The 21373-nt window shown below is 39.6% G+C and overlaps 1 protein-coding gene across 1 annotated transcript in view; it reads left to right on the top strand.

Annotated features, from left to right (window-relative positions):
- The first annotated feature begins 18674 nt into the window (after positions 1-18674).
- PPARA (peroxisome proliferator activated receptor alpha) overlaps positions 18675-21373 on the top strand; it is an 83566-nt gene continuing 80867 nt past the window's right edge. The window contains exons 1-2 of the mRNA XM_049821563.1: positions 18675-18788; positions 20910-21091. The gene's annotated coding sequence lies outside the window, so the exon portion shown is untranslated. The remainder of the gene's footprint in view (positions 18789-20909; positions 21092-21373) is intronic.

Below are 21373 nucleotides of genomic sequence, written 5' to 3' on the forward strand. Positions count from 1 at the left end.
CCACTTAAGTTCTGAGGTTAAATGTTACTGCAGTGGTGCATAAAATTTGTATTGACCATCTGCCCAGCATTGAATCGAACCCATTAATGAATAAGCCTTGCAGTATCACTGTGAGATAGGGAATTATGATCTCCATTTAACAAGTGATAAAACTGGGCCTCAAAGGGCTCGTGTAATCATTTCAAGTCATACAGGAAGTATATAACAGAGCCAGCAATGAAAGCCTGCTCACCTGACCTGCCATCCTTCCTATTTGAACATCCCTGCATTTGGTATCCTTTTCATTATGTTCTGTCATGTGTGGAATGCGTACATCAACAGCTATACATTCTTTATGCACAGCTTTAACCATCTAATTCTCTTGCAAAGTAACTTAAAACACACAGTTAATGTGAACCGTGAATCATGCTTGTCCATAAAGAACAACATGAGACACAATGCAAAAAGGCCAGCATAAACAGCACCAGATGGCCTTCGTAAATTGAGCAAGTTAGCGCAAAATGCCAAAAGGGAGATCTGTTATTGTGACCTCTCTTTCTATTTTTTTGTGTAGTGTTGAGAGGAAGACTATGCAGGTCTTTCTGTACTACAGAGAGGAACTGCTGGTATAGGACGATTAATGCTTTTCCTTTTGTAATCTTGCTGAACATCTCTCTGATTTTCTTTAGTAAATGTCAGGTCACATGTTGGCTGCTTGCATTCTAAAACTGAAGTATAAATCATCTTCTCAAGTGACAGAAACTGTCATTTTTCCTTGCAAAATATTTTTCTAACTATATCTTATGTAACTGTTACAGTTGTTGACATTTTCCTTAAAAGCCTTGTTCGTTTGACACTCAAGATTCAGTATAAAGCTATAGACTGGAATAGAGAATTCGATTGCCTTTGCTTGTTTCTGTTTCCTTTACCATGAGTTGAAGAAAGGAATATTATGCATTTCTGAGTCATGCCATAGAAAGGTATTTTATTTTTAATATCATTAGAATTTTAAAAGAAGGGGGATAAACATTAGCATAGGTGAAACCAAGAGTTAATACGCTTCAATTACAGAAAGTGGCTATTAAATTTTGATGGGATGCTATCACTGATACTTAAATAAAATGTTGATGTGGTGATGTGGGGAGTGTGGATAATGAGTTGAATGTTAGAGAAAGGCTGTTGATTTTTATGGAAAATGTATATAAAAAATACATGAACTTCAATCAAAGATGTTCATGTGCATATATAACCATAGGAAAAAATCAGAGCATAGACTTCTTATGTCTGTCTTGGGTTGTGTGTACAAGACTGCAGCCCCATATAGCTGTGTCTCGGCATAGATAAAGACTGAAAGTACTTGCCCACACCTTATGTTTTATTGTGCGTAATACCTGCCCAGCTTAAGGGTGATACTTTAGCATTAATAATCTGCTTTCCTTCTACTCTTACATGTCTGGAGAAAACTATTGTTAAGTCTTCCTGATGGGTCTTTTAAATGAAACTTATCAAATGTAACAATTTCTTAGAAAAAATGGCTGCAGAATGTGGAGTCGGTGTGAAATTCCTGCTGACAAGGCCTTTGACTTGCAGCTTCTGCTGGACCCAGCTGAGGGATGAAAGAAAGAACTTTTGCAGGTATTTCAGGACACTGCCTGTGCCAGTCTTATCCTAATGAGCAGTGAATTAAAGTATTTCCAAATTGCTCTGGGGAAATAAGTTCAAGAAACACTGTGTTCCTTCTAAGGGAACACTACAGGGGTGATCTGGAATGCCAGGCGTTTGGTCTTGAGAGTGGGTCCATTAATCCTAACGCATCCAAGTCCAAATGTTTTAGTTAAATTTTAAGCAAGCTAGAGACCTTTATGGTAAATGCAGGGTATTTTAAGACACCTTCAGGAGTTTGAAGGTATATGAAGATGTCTGTATTGACATAGTCTTAATCTCTCAAAACCAGGATCTGAATTGTTTGGGTAAGTATCCTGTTGCTGTCAAAGAACATTGCTGAGTTAAGGAAAGGAAGTCAGATCTTGATCTAATTATCTCTGCTTTAAAATGAGATACTGTATAATAATAACCTGCACAGTGAACAGTTGAACTCAATGTAGAGGGGACACTTGTCTTGGTTAAAGAAAGGAGTGAAAAGTGCCCTCCTCGTTCCCGTGCCTGGCCTGAAGGCCAGACTCCCTGCAGAGTTTAGAGCAACCTGCCCTGGCATCTGTGGCATCTCATGATCATGAGTTTGGGGGTTGTAGGATCACAGTTCTCTTCTTGTCAAAGCCAGAAGTAGGAGATGGGTCCCCAGGAAAGAGATTCCCTGTATCAGTCTATGTACTTTATATAATCTTATCACTGAAGATTCTCAAAGCTGGTTCATGGACATTAAAAATTTGTTCTTCTCGGCTCATAGAGGTAGGAACATAATATTTTACAGGTGTGGAAGTGAAGCACAGATGTGAATACTTTCAGATGTATAGCCTCAACAGTTGAGGCCAGATATTTAAAGCATTCAGCATGGGTCAGCTCATCTTGTAACGTTTTCAGGGAGACCAACAGCTGGCTTGCAGTTTGCCTTTGAAAGTCTGACTTGAGCATCTAAAGAAGCCAGGAGAGCTGAACTTATTTTTCTGAAAACCTGACCAAAGTGTTTGCCCCAGATCATGAAGGAAATATGTGGTACCATTGTGAAATTAATCCAGCTCTCTCCAACTTCTGCATACCCAAAGGACCTTCCTCCCTCCACCTTATTCTCGTCTCTGTTCCAAAGACTTCTTTTGCTGAGTTTTTGGAAGACAATGCAGCTCTTCTGTGAGCTGTTCTCATCAAATCTTTCTTTCTCTAGCTGCAAGCTGTAGTAGAGGGGGACTCCCAACAGTACTCTCGGAAAGTCGCATAGTGCGCATTAGACAATACTGGGTCCTGAACCCTAAAATCTCCAGAGGCTTACTGGATGATCTCTTTCTAAGACTTCTGTTGGTACCAGTTACCTCAAATTACAAACCATTGGCAGGTCTCAGAAGTCTGCAAGAGTAGGTCTCCCTAGTTGTTACATATCCCAGGAAATCTGCAAAGAAAAGAAGGATGATTAAAGTTTATGGCTTGAGTAAGAAGTCAGAGGGACCATTTCCCAGTGTTCTTTTTATGAGGTTTTTAAAGAAAAAATATTTTTCACTGACAGGCCCTTCTAATGATTGAATACACTGTGAGTTTTGTATTTGCAAGAAGGCCTAGAGGAACACACTTTTATTTTCTGCTGGAAGACTGTGGTCTTTAGCACTCTTAATATTAAGATCATTGGAGTCAGGGTTCCCTGCTGATGTTACTAAAATGAACTTTAATCAATCTTGAAAAAAGACTTTAATAACCTGAATTATGGCCCCAGTGCTAGATCTTTGATAGGAGAGTGAGCCTGGCAGTATTGATTTTCTCATGCTCAGCATTTCTTCAGATATTTTTGCCACTTGTTAGCAATGTGTATTTTAATAAAATGTTGATTTATGAAGTGCCTTTTCCCAGCAATCTTTCTATGTTTAAGTGGAACATTTTTACATCATTCACATATATTTTTCCTCATCTTGAAGAAAATGCATCTTTTGAGGAAGATTCTGGATTCCAAACCTAATCTGAAAATGGAACCTTCTTTCCCTTTCTAATTATGACATAGCTCTTGTCAGTCCCACCAAATGGGGAAGATGAGGCAAAAAGTAGCATGGATAGTCAACCGATTTTGTTCCTTCATTTTCACTTTTTTTGTGAGACAGCAAATGCGTCTTTTTACTCAATATGGCATTTTAAGTCCTGGCCTGTATGTTTAGAAGAACTTAGAGTTGGTTTTAATAAAATAGCCTGGAGAGGTTTAGAGAATTCAGAGCCTTCCTGAGAGAACTGCAAATATCTGAAAGCAGCTGTCTTCATTTTTGGCCAGGAAATCTGATGGGGAGTGCACAGGAGCAGTTTATTGTTCATATGTGAAGAAAGATGGGAGCAGGGGAAGCTGAAACTAATCATGTCACTAATATTTCTCTAGGTTTGCTCTATAACAATGCAAATTACAGCAAAGCCCACAGGTAGCATCTTGTATGTGGCCTGCAGCCTTCTGACCTCCTGAAAGGTGACTTTTTGGTTTGATAGGTTGGCTCTCCATGAGTAATTTGTTATTGAGCAGACCACTAATGCTTCTCCACAGCACTATGGCTGTACCTTTATAGGGACTGCTAAATGATGTGGTATGTACCACAGAGACCACTGTCCATAGGAAAGTGCTGTCAAAGAGTGAGCGGGGGTTAACCACAAAATATTTACCCTTTTAGTGTGCACTGAAAAAAAAACCATAGCTGAAAACAGGATTTTCCTTTAGTGCTCTTTGTGCATTGTGGTTTTACATCGGGTGCAGAAAAGGTTCTGTACAGTGTTGATTCTCCAAAGCAGATGGCAAACAATGATTAACTAGTTCCTTCCAACTGCTCACTAATGAGCAGAAACCAAGTTGAACTAGTTATTTGTATTGAATTAAGCTTAAAATAAAATCACGTAGTTATGAGTATAAATATTCTCATCTAAATCTAAACTTTCCCAGAATAGTGCACTTGGGGCTGGATGTCTTTCTTTGAGCTTATTTCTAGTGGCAGAGGATATAAAAAAATAAATGATAGTAGAATACGATTATAGTTCTTAATGTAATTTAAAATTATCCCATTGTAAGTGAAATACTGATGCGCAAGGGCAGGACCTCTGAACTATGTGCATTTACAAGCCTGTCCTGCGCAAAAGTAAGTGTCTTTGTATGCTGCTGTTGAGACTTACTATCTTGTCTAAAGCTTCTTTAAGATTTGAGTGGAAGCACTGCTCTAGCAGTAGTATCAAGGATTTTAGATTTATGGCATTAAGAGCTAATGGGAAGCGCATTTGCTCTACATTCACATTCCTAAGAAGTTTTACTCATGGCACTTCAAGGCCAAGTGAGGCCTATGATAGATGAGCTTTCAAATTAGAAAAAAAAAGTTTTAATACTGATAATTTGAGAAATGGTGTATATACTGCCATCGGTGAGATGCTAATGAAACCGGCTGGGGGCCAACTGTGTAGGCAGCAGCTCTGTAGAAAAGGATCTGGGGGTCCTGGTGCACAAGCTGACGTCAGCCAGCCATGCGCCCTTCCAGCAAAGAGCCAACTGCATCCAGGGCTGCATTAGCAAAACTACAGCCAGCAGCTCTAGAGGAGCGATGCTCCCCTCTGTATAGCACTTGTGAGACTGCGGTTAGAGCATTGAGTCCCGTTTTGGGCACCCTAGTACAAGAAAGATACTGCCGTACCGCCATGAGCCCAATGGAGGGCCACCAATCTAGTCAGGGCTGGAGCACGTGGTAAGTGAGGAGAAGCTGAGAGAGCTGGGTCTGTCCGGGCTGGAAAAAGAAAGGCAAAAGGGAGACCTTATTGCTGTCTGCAGCTACCGGATTGCAGTGTAAGGAGAAGATGGAGCTTGACTCTGCTCGCAGGTGCACAACCATAGAATGCGGGCCAACAGCCACAAGTTGGAACATGAGAAATTACAGTCAGACACAAGGAAAATCTTTTTACCAAAGAATGGTCAAACACTGGGACAGGTGCCCAGAGAGGCTGTGGGTTCTCTATCCTTGGAGGTGTCCAAGATTCAGTTGGATATGTGCCTGAGCAACCTGATCTAATTAGACCTGCTTTGAGCAGGAGGTTGGACTAGATGCTTCCAGAGGTCCCTTCCAACCTGAATTACTCTGTGGTTCTTTGATGCTATCATAACAAGGACTAAACCAAGAACGATATTGCAGACTTGGACCGTGGGAAGATTAAAAAGGAACAACTTGTTGAAAATCAGTGGAATTAATAATATTGTACCTCTGATCAATTCACCTTCTGGCATCAAAAGAGTCAGGGGTTTATGTAATGAAAAGTTACCTCAGCATTTCTTCTGTATGGTTCTGCCTAAAATGAAATCACAGCTTCACTGATGTCAGATAAAATTCTCATTGACTTCATGAGGCTCTGAATTCTGTCAGCTTAAATGGAGATCGTAGGAGTGTTCTTCACAGTCAGATAACAGTTTTAATGTGGGGAGAACTTCAGAGAATAGTTTTGTTTTTCTGAAAGTATGTTTTGCAACCACCAGATTCCTTTAGCATATACAGATAAAGTTATGCTAGTATTGGAAGCAAAAAAACAGTACTTCTCTCTCAGCTTTGTACCTGTGTTCCTGTAAGCACAAGTATTTAAATGAATTGCTCAAAAAAGGAGGGAAAATTGGAGGGAAGGAAAGCTTCCTTCCTGTGATCCCCAATTTAGAAAGTATTTCAAAGCTTTGGAAACTGTTGGCCAGCTCTGACATTTAGAAAGCACACCTTATAAAGAAAGACTATGTAAAAAGTCCAAACCTTATCATGTGAGCTTAATTACACTCTGAAAATGCTTGCTTTTTACAACCGTGATAAAACATATAAAATGCAGTATAAACATACAGTGCAGTATTAGGTCATATGTTCCTTCACTGCATTTCTGAAAAGGGGGAAGGGTTTTTAACATTGCTTAGGCTGGCTTTATGAAATGGCACTTGCCAGCAGAGTGTATATAGCCCTGTTACTACTGTTACATTTCTATGATAAAAAATGTCCAGGGTATGTTTCCTCCTCTTATCTAACCGGCCTATTCTACTTTATAATGTTGCATATACTATTGATTACAATATTTTTAATTGTGTGGATTATGTGTGAGTACAGATAATGATGAATTCACACTGCAGTCTACTCGGCCTGTAAAAATTTTATGCAACTCTGAGCAAAAGTTGCTGTTATTAAAGAACCATTTTGGAAACAAAAAGTGCCTGTTTTAACAGCCCAACCTTGATCCTTTAATGCAGTCGGTGTTTTGGATGAGTGCAGGTGTACATGTAATTATGAATTTAGAATAGTCCAGGAATATTTAAGAACAAAAATACCTCAAATGTAGAGGTTAATTTCTTGTGAATAACAGCTACAGAACAATTTGATGATTTTCTACCCTCACGTTCATAATATACCCTTCCATAAGAACACTCTGGATCTAAGGAGTGTCTATCAGCACGTTATTGCCAATTCCAATGTTTGGCATTTGTTGTGATTTTATAGTAATTAATAATATTTTTTTGTTTCTTTTCCTCATACATTTTAGCCTTCAGAACTTGTTTTCTTTGCAGCATTTTCCCTGTAGCCATGAGGAATTTTTACATATTTCTAGAGAATCTGACATAATACATTAGTCCAGTAGCTGGAGCATTAAAAAGCAAGAAACATCAGACGTGCGATTCTGAGAACTGGTAATACTGCTTTTAGGGTTTAGTAAGATTTTTTTTTTAATGGAACATTTATATGCTTGTATGTGAATCCATTACATGACATACACCGTGGTTAGCAACAGCTTTTGTGTATCATGGCTCAGGTTCCCATACACTCCTGACAGTATGTATATTCATGAGATTCATGACATTTTCCTGCATCTGCTCTTATAACAAATTTCGTTTCAAAACAGCACTTCATTGATGTAGTACACTGACACATTTTACGTATAATTGCTTTTCATCTGGTTGTATGATTATTTTGTGACACCTAGTGGATAAATTGATAGTAGTGCCGATTTGAATTTCATCATTTTTTTAGATTCTCTTGATAGACATTCTGGCCTGGAAACTCAGTTCACATAACAAACACATACCCTCTTGATTTCTTAGTTTCTCTCTCTCTCCTGTTTTTTTTTTTCTCTTTAGCTTTGCTAATGGAATAACTTGCTCATAGCCAGGTGAACAAACACCCAACACCAGTCTTGAGGAAATTCCAAGAGTCTCAAAATAATACAAGGTAGTACACATTTGAAAATTTCATTATATTGTTTAGTCAGGTTCCCTACGTGTGCAGCATGTAATCTTCACATGTCAACTTTTTCTACTGTATCAACTTTTCTGTGGTGTGCTTCAAACATGCAATTCCCTTAGGGATTGACTATACACTACATAAAGTTATAAAAGGTTTCAAAAAAGTACTTATACTTATTATCCTATGAGGAATCTTAGAAATTCCTGTTCCTTTACTGTTCTTAGAGAGCGAAATCTGATAAATAATTAAAATATTATTCTATACACACAAGAATGTTTTCAGAATATTTACATCAAGAAACAGAGTCTAGAAATGCCTTAAATGCATGACCTACTTCCACAACTAAGATATATCTTGTGAAGTATATCTTAATTTACATGTCATGGATTCTGTGCCTAAAGCTCAATTCAAAGTCATTTCTCCTACAGGAAAATGTTGAAATACTGTCCAGTATGTTTGCTGTAAATGCTGTGAGACAGAAAAGTAGATATTTTTATATGACTATTTTTTATGTTGATAAGGGGAGGGGAATTAATTATTTCAGTTGCACCAAGTCTGTTTGCTGTATTGCTGGGCTGATACTATTAGTGTGCGTGTTTCTGTCTTCGGAGAAAGTGTACTATGCTCCTTGCCCGACAGATTTTAATTTCTGAAATCTTCCTCCATCCCAGAGCAGGCGCAGAACAATAGCTTACATGATAGCTAAGATAAGATTTTAGTAGTTTTTAAATAGGAGCTAAAAGGAACTGTAAGGCACATGAATTTGGAGATAAGAGGTTATGTATTTTTCATATGTGGGGAATTGGAATGGAGTTGTGCAGAGGACATAAAGAAATTGATTTTAAAGACCGTCTTCAAGATTTTAGGTTTCAGCTTGTCACTCTTCAGAGAAAATGTGTTGCATATTTCCACTCCCAAGAGGCTTCAGAATCAGAAAATCTAATACGAAACTGTGTCTTTAATACCGACTGACGAGGCACTCTTTTCCTGTGCTCTTCCTAGTCGCTCATCCTAACAGTTCTCTTGTGACTTTCATTTATGTAAAATTAGGGCCTGTAGCAACAGCATCATGAATAATGGACACAAAGAGTCTAAGACACCATCCAGCTCAGGCAAAGATCTGCTCACTCACTCGCTACCACCTGAAGCCCCGCTTTAAGTCCGTGAATGAACGTTTAACCAGTGGAAGCTTTAGTCTCAGGTAAAAAGACTTACACTAGAGTAAATCTATGGAGAAGCCCCGGTCACCTGCGAAAACAAAAGATCGCACAGAGGGAGCTGAAGCAGGCAGCACGGTGTGTCTGCCCACCGGAGCTCGTCGCCTGCAACCCACGAGGAACGCTCCCTCTCACCGCCCCGCTCGCCCCAAAAGCCTTCGCCCTCCTTGGCGCGCGGGTGCAAATGGTCGAATGGGACTCTGGTGGTGAAAAACGGCAATTTTCAGTGGTTGCCCCCCTCACTTTTTTTTAGGCTTGTGTTGTGCAAACCTGGTCTGGGACTCGGACTGGGCTTTGCGTTGGATGGCTAATGAGGCTGGTAATCGCATTAGCTCATGCAGCGAGTGTGTGTATAAGCCTTCTTTTCGGTGTCTTTGTTGTGCCCGCAGCACGGAGTACTCCGAACGGAAAATAACCGATCGGAGCAGAGGCAAAGCAATCGTGACAAGAGCACACGTGTGTGTATTTTCTAATCATAGCACAACTTGAGACGGTATCGAAGGGTGGTAACAAAGCTGTTGCTGTGCGCAGAGATCATCTGCTGGTAACCAAAAAAACACCAAACCACCCCAATAACCAAAAGGAAAAAGGGATCTCGGTAATTAGCCGTGTCGTTAGTCCCTGGGAGTCAGGGGACGGAAGGCGGGGGTGAAGCGGGGAGGCAGGGCACCCCCGGCCGCGCTGGGCAGAGGCCTCTGCCGCAGGGCCTCCCTTGGCAGGTGGAGGCCGCTGGCTGCCGGCCGGTGGGCCGAGGCCTGGCGGAGCCATGTCCTGGCAGGGACCTGAGAACCTCCGACGGGGCCAGCGACAGCACTTGCTCTCGCTGAAGGGCTTCTTGGAGCAGGCCTGCGGGCTCCCTCGCCGCCGCTCCCCCTTGCCCCCCAGGGTAACCAGAAATAAACAGCCCGCTGCAGTCCTGGTTTGCAAGGCCTGTGCGAGTATTTTCCCCCTGTTAATGTATGTAAACTCCCAGGCTTCTGCTTCTTGACCGCCAGGTTGAACCAAGCCTGGTGGCTTGAGCCAAAATACAGTCCAGACCTCAGAACGCCGTTCTAAAATGGAAATGAATTTTGAGCTTTTAACAATATTTTAAAACAAGCATCCTGCGTAGGTTGGTGATTTTATGCCAGCTTTTCATATAACGCTATGAACGATTTTGAATGCTACAGGTCTAAAGCGATTGTGATGAATGTAACAGTTTGTAAAGGGCGGATTTCACTTGTCTGCCATAATACAAAGCTTATTCTTCGTTAGCGCTCGAGTAACTTTGTCCTGTTTGTGGTGATTGCAAATCTAAGTGTTTGTTGATATAAATACAGAATTTTAGGCTAAATCCATGTAACGCTGGGTTATTCAGACACTTGGTCTAATTCTGGATCCCAGACTACTCATTTCCTTGCTCCTACTTGTCAGCTGCTTGGTCTCACTAGAGGCTAAAATTTAAAATGAAAGCCTTATGGGGCAAAGGGCAGAAGACATTTTTCTACCAACTAGAATTATTGGCACAGCTGCATTTCTGCAAAATGAATTTTAGTTTCTTGTTGAGGCTTAGAACATACCCTGACAGACATTCCCTCTTGGTGCTTAATTAAGTTAGGACTTGCACATACATGCATGTCTTTTAAAAAGGAAAACCATTTCCAAGGATTTAAATCCATTCCAGAGAAAAAATTCCATTTTCCACAAAAGGAATTTGTGGGTTGAGATAGGAGATGGCAGGTTTTAAAAAGGTGTCAGAAGAATATTGTTTTCACGATCTTGTAACTGTGGTTAATGTTATTTTCCTAGCTTACATAAGGAACTGAAATAAATAATACTTTCTATCAGTGGTATCACATAGGGTAGGTGTGACACTGTATGAATTGCACATATTAGAAAGCCAAATCTGGTTGACTTAAAAGTCAAATGGCTTATTTAAGATTCTCTGTGTAGTACGGGGTCTTTCCATCCAAAATTGCTTAAAAAACATTACTCAAATAATTGCTTGTGGGACTGCTGAGTATTTAACTAGAGAGACTGGAAGACTGAGATCCTGGCTGTTCTCTGCATCAGTGAGTGTGCCGAGTTGCATTTTTTATTTTCACGGGGCTTGAGGGGAAGTGGGAAAGACACAGTTTTGAATATTTGGACATCACGTATCCAATCAAAGATACAGGTGCTCAATTTAAGTGTCTAATTTTGTGTTCAAAGTTGTTAAGCAAATCCAGGTAATGTCAGCTGAGTTACGCAAGTTCAGCTCTTCCAAAAATAAGGTCCAATGTTCAACATCCTAAAATAAGCAAATGTTTAGGGGGTGTGTCATTAATATTTCATTTTTGTGTCATCTGCATGAATACAATCTGCATTAGAGCGTGGAGATGAATTATGAATGTTTAGGAAATGCTTATTGTAAGAATGGTGTTATATGCCCCTTTTATTCTTAGCTATTTCTGACAGGAGAAAATAAAACTGACACGTTTTCTTAGCTCTTTTCTTAACAAGAAGCAATCTCTAATTTGTCACAGCTTCATCTCCTTTTACTGCAGACACTCACCTCCCAGATAATCCAGCCGTTTCTTTTTTGCTTTTAGGCATGGTAAGATACCAAGAGTTCCTGTAACATTTGTTTTTCGTCAGACGTACCTCACTTGCCCCCGGTGGCTTTGCCATCTTCACACAGGTTTCATCTCCCCAGGATGCTGGCCTCACCCTGATTTCTGGGCATTTGGATCTGGTAATCGTCATTTCTGCCACGGAGAGCTCAGAAACGCAGCCCAGCGTGAGTCCCTTGCTGCTGCTGCTGCTGCTGCTCTCGCAGCCATCCGTGTCATGCCTGGCAGCCATCTTAGACCTGGGCAGAAAGCCCATCGGGGTGAACACAGCAACTCGGCCGGGAAGTAAGTAGACGGAAAGATTATGCTAGAAAAACACGGAAGATAAATATTTAAGTCCTACAAAACAAATAGCTCGTAATACACTGAACAGTTCTGCATTCCTTTTGGAGTTTATTTTAAAAAAATGTATCTCCTTAAATATTTATTTGCTTAAGAATACAAGTGCAACATCCAGAGCAGCCAGTGATTAACTCGGGTTTAATTTCTCTTTTTGTGGAAGCTTTGAGAGATTCTGAGTGTTTTCATCATTCTCTTGAATACTAGCTTTTAGGGTTTTCAGTGTTCAGAGTATGACATAGACAAAACTCAGAAATAAATGCAATAGAAAAAAATAGAAATTTTGTCAGTGTAGGTACTGCAGTTTGCTTAAGCGGAAGATGTGATCCCACATCCAAGAAAATTCAGGTGTTGTTTTGATGGAGAACTGTCTTTTACCTAATACATTCCATTTTGAAGCATCTGTTTAACATTCAAAGTATTTTACAGCAGTAAGGCTATGAAATGCCTGGCATATATGTATAGAACGTGTCTGTGAAGGTGCAGAATGCCTTTCATGTATCCCCTGCTCCTTGTCTTTACTACTAGTCAGATCTCTATACACCAATTCAGTAGATTAAAGCAGCTATCATTAAGCATGTCCCATCTTTTGATACCATTGTAAACCTTTTCTGAAACATGCTATGTGAGCAGTCATTTCTATGGAGGAATTTCCTTGACTTCAGCATGAGTCCACATGAGTAAGGAACCTCCTGTGCAGGTCTGGGCTGGTAGTCAGGCTACAGCATGTGAGATGGAATTATTTAAGCTAACGTATTTGTCTGTTGCCTTCCCCCCCACCCCGCCCCATGCATAAAATGTTGAGGTTTTAGGAACATACATAAATTATTGCAGAGCTCAGAGACATTTAGCCAGAGTTCTGACTCATTTCACAGCTGCTCCTTTTTCCCAAATATTTGCAAACAGCTAGATAATGATAATGGTTTCAGTGAATATGTAAAATTATTTATTAAATAGAACCATGTCACAGTACCTATGATGTTCTGTGTAATAAAGAAAGTAGACAGAGGTGAACAAAAATTATATAACTGATTTTAATAAAATTACTGCTTAATGCAAATAGTTATTGGCTCCTAAATTCTTTTCTGGTGTGTAAGCTTACTAAGGATCCAGAAGATGCCTTTAACTTCCGTGCCTCATAATTTGTGCTGTATCGGATCACTAGGACTTTCTTCAAAGCCGCTGAGGCCAAATGAAGGTGTACTGTTGATTTCAATAGTGTGTGAATTGCTCCCCTTCTTAAAGTCTCCTGATGACTTTGAGGAAAATGTTTACATGCAAAACTGTGAATAGGGTTTTTAGAAACCAGAACAGCTCACGTGAACTATAATTAGAGCACCAAGTAACCTCACTGATGAGCAAACATTACGACCAATGTTGATCACCCATTTGGACATTATCACAAAGGTAGAGAATGATAAATTTGATCTCCTAGTTATGGCCTGGCTATACTAATGCCTAGTTAGAGATACTAAAAAATTAGTTTACACAAGCTAATGTTCTTCTGTAGCCAGCTGAGAAAGACAAACACTTTTACAGAGAATTGTCTAGAGCAGGAGCCTAACTGAATCAGATTTTAGAAAAACCTGTGCATCTCCATTGAATGTAGGAGGCTGTGGAGGCTCGGTCCTCTGAGTATTTTGCATTGTGCCTGCCTGAAGTTCTGGGAGAATCTGTCCTGTATTATTAAATTACAGTAAAGTTTCACGACTTGGGAAAGAGCTGTATTTAAGTAATGGGTAAAATCATGATATTCGTCATACTTAACAGGAGTCACGAAATCTGTGTTTATAGAATACTTTTTACTTCTTGAAGGATGCAAGCTACACGAAGGCAGTGTGTCGTTGTTATATTTAGTTAAAAATGTATTTTAAAATATTGTGTGTGAAGTTTGTCATACATAGATCCCAGGAAACTGAATCCTTCCCTCCACCAAATAATTTCTATCTGAAATCTCTAGGAAAGTTTCTTGCCGTGGTACTGCTCTGTCACAGCCCTGAAAGAATGATGTGGCAGTTCAGTTTCCCGCCCAGGGCCTGATCCAGGTCCTGTTGAATTCAGTCAGAAAGCCTGCTTTGGCTGCAGCCGTAGCAGATCCTCAGCCACTTACTCTACAAACACTCTTGCCAGCAAACTTTTGTGACATTTTTAATAGTGAGTCAGTAGTCTGTAGGAGCAGAGCGGTGGCTGTGCACCAGTTTGGAAGGCAGAATAATCATGATATGAAGAGATGTTGGAAACCGCTGATCTAGCCTGCATCCAGACCCTCCACCTTGCTGGGGAATATCCCTACCTTGTCGCCAGCCACCGAGCCATCTCTCCCTGGTGTAATCATGGTGCAATACCGAGAGCCCACCTCCAGGGCATTTACCTTCCTCCTGGGAACCCGGTGAGGTTTTACATTTGTAAATCATCCTGAGGTTTTGAGTGGAAGGTGCTCTGAAATTGCAAAATGCTTGTTCTGCGTTGTCCTGGAGTCTGTTAATTAGTAAGGTTTTAAATTATATAACAACCCTGCTTTAAGACTGTCCTCTTTCCTGTTACATCATAGAAATAGCAGACTTGGCCCCGTGCCTTTTTAAAAGTGATGCTGAGGTATTTATTAACATCAGTTCCAAGACACTTTTCAGTGAGCAGTGAGAGCTGGAATATGGAAATGTCATATTTTTCCTAGTATTAAACAGTTGTTAAACTAGAAACATAACTCTTGCCAGATAGTTATTTTGTATGCATGTATTCTTCATAGAAAGAAAACGAACATGCATTTTTCTTTCATGAAATATTGTAAAATTCATCCTTGTTTGGTGATCTAGTCAATTAATATAAGTTCATGAGCAGCTTGTGAGAGCAGAAGATTTTAATTTTGGGTATTGGATAAAGCCCATTCTTTTCCATTTTTGTCTGCTAATGAGTACTACTAATACCCATAATAACAGATCTTATAGAAAATAGCATTGCACAAAGTTTATGGTCCTTTACAAATAATCATCTCAATATCTTTGTGAATTAACAAACTACTACTACTTTTGTGGGAAAAAAATGTACATTAAGGTAACATTGTATCAGAACTGCACATAGAGAAAAGAAGCTTTAACATTGTTATCATCGTAGCAAGTAAGAGAATCCTTTTGAAATGGTTAATAAAAAGCTTACCATTTTTTCAACAAGGGTGAACATTTTCCAATCTCCCACCTAGCATGGCACCTAAAAGTGGAAGTGAAGTTAAGATGTATTAAAGATAGGCAGGCAGTGTAAATCCCTAGAACGTGTTCAGGCTTTCCAAAATGTTGCCATTATTTGGATCTGTATTTTCACTTCTGTCTCTTAGAGTCACTGGAATCAGCTGTAAATGTAGGTTCTTCAGCCAAAATTTCCAGTTGTTGGAGTTGTTTGGGTCTGTGGGGTAATTTGGGCTTTTCATTACTGTGAGAGCATCCTTTTAATGCCAGACCAGTCCTTTTAACTGTTTTCACTGGACCATCCAGCACAAGGAGTTGCTACACTGAAAGGTTATATTGTTTTTATTCTTCCACTATAAAGCAAATGCTTATACAAAAGTCTCACTTTGAAGTAAATCACACAATACCCAGCTTTCCTCCAATTATGTTATGTAACACTGTTGTATTTATAAAAGCATGGGGTTTATTTTACACTGAAGGCACTTTCTGTGAGGTGACTGCACAAGACACAGGTACCCACCCAGTATTATTAAAATTCACTGACGTCTGCACAGAATTTTAGCCAAAGCTCCAATACAAATTCTTGGCTCTTAGGAAAAATTCTGAGATCTCTGACCGCACACATAAAGAAGGTGTTTGTTTTTAAATATTTTGTCTAAAAAGCAGAGGTACAGGGTAGGGTATTTTTCAGAGGATTATTCAGACAGTAATTGACCTTGCCAAAAAGCTGGCACTCAGAAAATGCAGATATTTAAAACCCTTAAGTACATAGAGAAAACTATCATGCTTTCTGCTGCAGAGCTTTCCAAATGTGTTTCTTTGATGGTGGTTAGAGAGCAGCTTCTGCTACCAGTTTTTACCAGTTTATATTAATGAGATGTTGAAATCTCTCATGCTATTCCTTCTGTATAGTATACAAAGAATATTTTAATGTATATCCTTTTTGGCCTGCAAGGGCATTGATGTTACAAGACGTGAAATCTGTACAGTATTTCCTCCAATACAGTGGTCTCAGAATGGACCGAGTTGCACCATTCCTGTTTTGTGCAACAAATATTCACTATGTACAGCTCACAGCAACCGGTAACCTCTTTCTGCATGTGGTCCCAGTCCAGTACAGTGAAATTATCTTTGAAGTTGATGGTATAACATTGGCTTTTATAAATTAACACATTGATATCTAATTTGGTCAGACATTTGCATTCTCCTTCCTTCTCTGCTTCCTTTAAAAGTGTGTTTGTTTCTTGAAGGTGAAGTAGCTGACACCTCTCTTGCCTGTCTCTGCAATGCTCTTAAGACTTAAGTCAATCTCAAAGAATACCTTTTCTTTTTTTCACTACGCTTTGTCCCTTGCCTGTCTCTTTCAAATTGGGGGTCCCCATGGGCCATGGCGTAATTGTGGTAGTAACAACGGAATGAGAAAGCTGGTGCTGTGCATGGTTCTCCTTGAGAAAATGTACAGAGAAGCTGCTCTGATTTTGCTTGTGCTCTCACTCACCTTATAATTCTTTTGCTATGCAGTGAAATGAAATTGATCTGTTTGTGTTTTCTCCTGCTCCTCTCTTTTTAGGTCGCCATATCAATTATGCTGAAAACAGTGGCAGATCACTTCAGTTACCCTGAAATGTGACCTACTGCTTTTGGGGTGACATCTGCTTTATAGTGGAACATCGCTTCAGTTTATCTGTGTGTGGCTGATGTATGTATCATTTATTGTTTTCTTTAGTTAATAGTTAACAAAAAGGAAGTGAGCTGATTAAGTTGGGCTATTTGCTTTAAAAGTTTGCTTGTTTATTAAAGCAGTATTTAAATTATAGTATGGACTGGTATCTCAGTTATTTCCACTTCTTTAGATCTGCCCTAAATGAGAAGTGTTGTGCTCCATCAAACCAGGTGGTGGGGAATAACAATCCCTTCAAACTCTAGTATAAGTGTGAGGTTAGGGTAGATTATACTAGTGGCAATTCTGTCAGTCGTATTAACCAAGGTCTGTGTAGTACGGTAGGCTATGTTTAGTTTGGCCATTGATTCAGAGCTGGGTTACTGTTCATTGAGGAGTAGCATATTGTTTAAGTAGGGCATAACATTTCCTCACAGTCTTGACAAATTCTTTGTTCAGTCTTAGATATTTTCCCATGCAGAACTTGGGAAATTCAGTTTGAGAAACTCGGCTCTTCCCGTTAGGATAATAGAAGAATATCTAGAAGCATGTTAAACAGTCCCTCTAAGTCAGCATCCACTCTCTAAGTTGTAGCGATGCCTTTCTTGAAGTGACAAAACTGGCTTGATAAGATGCAGTCATGTCAGAGCTGGAAGTACAAAAGTGCATTTATTAAAAATGAATGCTGTATCCTCTTTCCCCTCGTGTATCTTGTCACTGACATGACTTCACAAGTTGCAAATCTATTAAACGTTTCAAACATGAAACTAGAGCTCATTAAGCAAAATGTCAACTGGTATATAGCAAACTGTTTCAGACTCAAGAGTGTTAATATTTGTCTCCAGAGTTTTTTGTCTTCTAGGTTGTCACAAAGCAATCCAGCTGTCTGGGAATACAGCTTGTGTTTCATCTGATCAGAGTCTGACTGTCCTTTGGGGTGAGGTAGTAGGTTGTATAGTTTTAGGGTTATGCCCTGCCTGTCAGATAACTATACAATCTACTGTCTTTCCTGAAGTGGCTGTGATATCATCGCTGGATGTGTCTTCAAAAGACAAAGCAAATATTTTTCAACTGTAACATTCTCTGGCTCTGTCTACATGTTGGATTTGGTTCTTGTAGCAGGGTTATGAAAGTACACAAATGCCATTATAGTGTTTAGATTCCTGTGTTTCCCATTCAGGTTCAAAAGCAATTTCCTTTTTGTCATTTTCTCAGAGAGGGTGGGGTGTAAGTGACAGGGCACAGAGGTACCGCCCAGTCTGCAATGGGCTTGCTCACGCTCAGCTTTCTCGGACTGCCATGAGAGTGGCCGTTTGGAAACAGCTGACCCATTTCTTCATTACTTTGTGGCATTTGTGTTCATATTCACCGGAAACTGCCACTTTTGATTCAGCAGCTATTTAAATCCACTTTGCATAGGCTGTTTGAGAAACTATGAAGTGATGAGTTGGACAAAAAACAAAGGATGTCATCCAGTTGCTCGTGTTCTGCCCTGGAACGGGTAAATGCTTGAGCCCTAAATAAAGAGGTTTCTTTAAGCAGTTTTTGTATGCTGATTTAACTTGCTTTTTTATTACATAATGCTAATTTGGGAGGGACAGTGCTTGCCACTATGGTTCTTACGTCTCTGGAGTCACCCCACCAATTCTGACTGACTTCCAGGTAGAATTGTGAGGAAGGGCCAACAGGACATAATTACGGTCTTTTTAAGGCTAAGAAATGTGTGGGCTAGAAAGTGCTTGCAAATGATGAAATGTTAGTTTCCTTCAGAAGATGCACCTTCATGCTCTAACAGGATGAGGTAGTAGGTTGTGTGGTTTCAGGGTAGTGATTTTGCCCCAATCAGGAGATAACTATACAACCTACTGCCTTCCCTGATAAGCAGCATAACAACATCAGTGTCTTAATTCACAGAAAAACAAAAGCTAAAATGTACATCTGAGACCAGCAAAGTAAGTCTAGATACAATTGTTGTTATCCTGTCCCTAATAGCTCTAAATTTAGTGTCTCGCATTATTTTTAATAACTGCCTGCAAAACAATTATCTTTTTCAAAGTCTTTATCATGAAAAATTGAATTAAAGAAGTTTTGCTTCTTTCAAAGTTTGTCTGTTCTTGATCTGTTTTGTTTCTGGTTCATTTGAGTGGAATGAAGTTATCATGGGAAATGATTCCAAAAATGCTGTGAACTTGCATTTGAGATGTTCATATTTCCTTGACATCTATGTTTTGAGTGCAACAAATTTTACTAGCAATGCACTGTTTTTGTTCAACCTTACCTCCCCCTCAGGAATCTTCCAGTGTTTTACTAATAATACCAGATTAAGTCACATAACATTCTTCAGCAGGTCAGCTTTTTATTACAAATAAAAAGCTGTAACAATGAAAATCAAGGACCAGATTTAAAAAAAGCAAAACCAGGCACTGATTTGGTCCCTCATTTTCCCCTACCAGGCTCATTTCATTACATTTAGGTGCCCCCAGAAGAGAATTCTCTGCTATCTAAAAGGCACAAATTGCATCTGGAATACCATGGACAGAAAATGTTAGGTCCATTAAAGACATTTTGAGAATACAAACTATAGAATCTTACACCAAAAAACTGTGGAAGAAAGGGAATAATACAACAACAAGGTGCTGGGTTTGGTTGTAGACATAGAATTTGTTCTCCCGTGAGCAAAATATAGCAGGAAGTAGGAATCCTGCAAACCTTAAGACCAAAGGTATCAGCCTGCTTATGTATAACCATTTGTATATATTTTGATTATACAGCATCTCATTACTGTAGACTGGAGTGAAAATTGAAGTTAGTTGTAATCCTCTATTCCTGTCCCACATGCTACACAAAAGAAAGCCTTGCTCATGTAAAAAGCATTACCCTAATATCTGTAGGTATGAAAAAACTGATGTTATATTCGGCAGCAAAATTGGGTATTTAATTGCTTCTCTGGTCCAAAAATATCACACGTATCTGGACTCAGATGGTATTTGAGGTCATTCAACACCTCAGAACAGGGCCTTTTGTTAATACCTTTAATGAAAGGTTAGGAACGTTATTTGACTCCTGTTCATAGGGATAAAGGCCATTGGTACAAGAGGAAAAATTGCTGCGTGTCTGAAAAACAGGACAATAGGCAATACTGTGGCTGGTTTTAATCTTCTCTTTTCTTCTTGCTGTTTAAAGAGGATCTCTTAATTTAAAACTGCTGTAAGGATACTTACCATGCTGGCCATGTTCAAGGGCTGTGGGACATGCGTTGCAGATTCTGAGCTCTCTTTCTTCTGCTGAAAATGCAGACTCAGAGCTGCAATGTAAACATCTTGGATGAGTGCGAGTAGTGATTGCACTGTGTGTAGCTTAAAACATGCTGCTTCTCTCCAGGATACAAAATTGGCTGGAAATTTCTAGCTTAGTCTTACATTCAGTAAATACATAGCAAACATTCTGTATGGGAGAAAGCGGTGAACAGAGAGAAAACACTCTCTACATTCTACAACAGCCTGTTAGATCTCATCTCTGAAGTTGTCTTAAAATCTTTAGGCTCTGCCTGGGTCAGCATTTTGTTCCTGGTAATGAGCTGTGAGTTTTCAGATTCTAGTCATTCTGGCAATCCCATTAAAACAAATGGCCAAAAAAATGCATAGCGTTCCCTTCACTAGGATCTACAGTAAATGCAAAAATTTGTGCCTATATTTAGCAGTGTGCAAGCCTGCAGTTAATCAGGTCTGTCCTTAGCAGTAGGTGTCATTAGAGCTAATGGGAACTCCAATAGAAACTTTAAAACACAGCTCTGTGGTACCAAATATTTTCCAGAACTGTATACTGCAAATGTTTGTATCAAAATGTAAGTAGTAGCTCGGTCTGCTGGAATTATGATGAAAAACAAGCTGTTTTTTTAAAACTCAAGTCAGCATTACTTCCTCTTGAGGTCATGCACTGTTGTGTTGCACACGTTAGGTGTGAGGAAGAGGCATAATCATGAGTACGCGTAACACAACATATGATAAGTGTATATCATAACATATGCTTTTATAATCTGTGTCTGCTTAAACATCTTTTTTTTTTTTTTTTAGTGTAACAGCAGTATCAATCAATGAGCAGAAGCTTAATACATCTTGCTGGAACAAAGCCTGTACATTTGCTTATAACAGACCAGGTGAAAATTGGTGGGCACGGGATTTTCTCTGAGGCCAGGATTTCAGTTGTTGGTTTCCCCTCTGTGCCCTGGAGAAAGTATGTGGTGTTTTGAGACAAGGTACAAAAAAGACATCAAGCAGATCCCTGACATTAAAGCTACTGTTGCTGAATTTTAGATCTCTGCTGCATGGATGCTTGAAGCATTATACCTTTTCTTCTGCAATCCTGTTCAAGGCTGTTATGTTTTTGTTGGTTTTTTTTTAACGTGAGCAAACCTCCATGTTCTCTAAAACCAGATGCCCAGCACGAAAATTTTTACCTCATTTGGCAAAACACTAAAGCAAAGGCAAATGTTTTTAGACAATCCTAATAACAGGCTGTGCTACCAGCCCCGCTTGTG

The sequence above is a fragment of the Accipiter gentilis genome, chromosome 18 (assembly GCF_929443795.1).
Source record: "Accipiter gentilis chromosome 18, bAccGen1.1, whole genome shotgun sequence".
Classification (NCBI taxonomy): Eukaryota; Metazoa; Chordata; class Aves; order Accipitriformes; family Accipitridae; genus Astur; species Astur gentilis.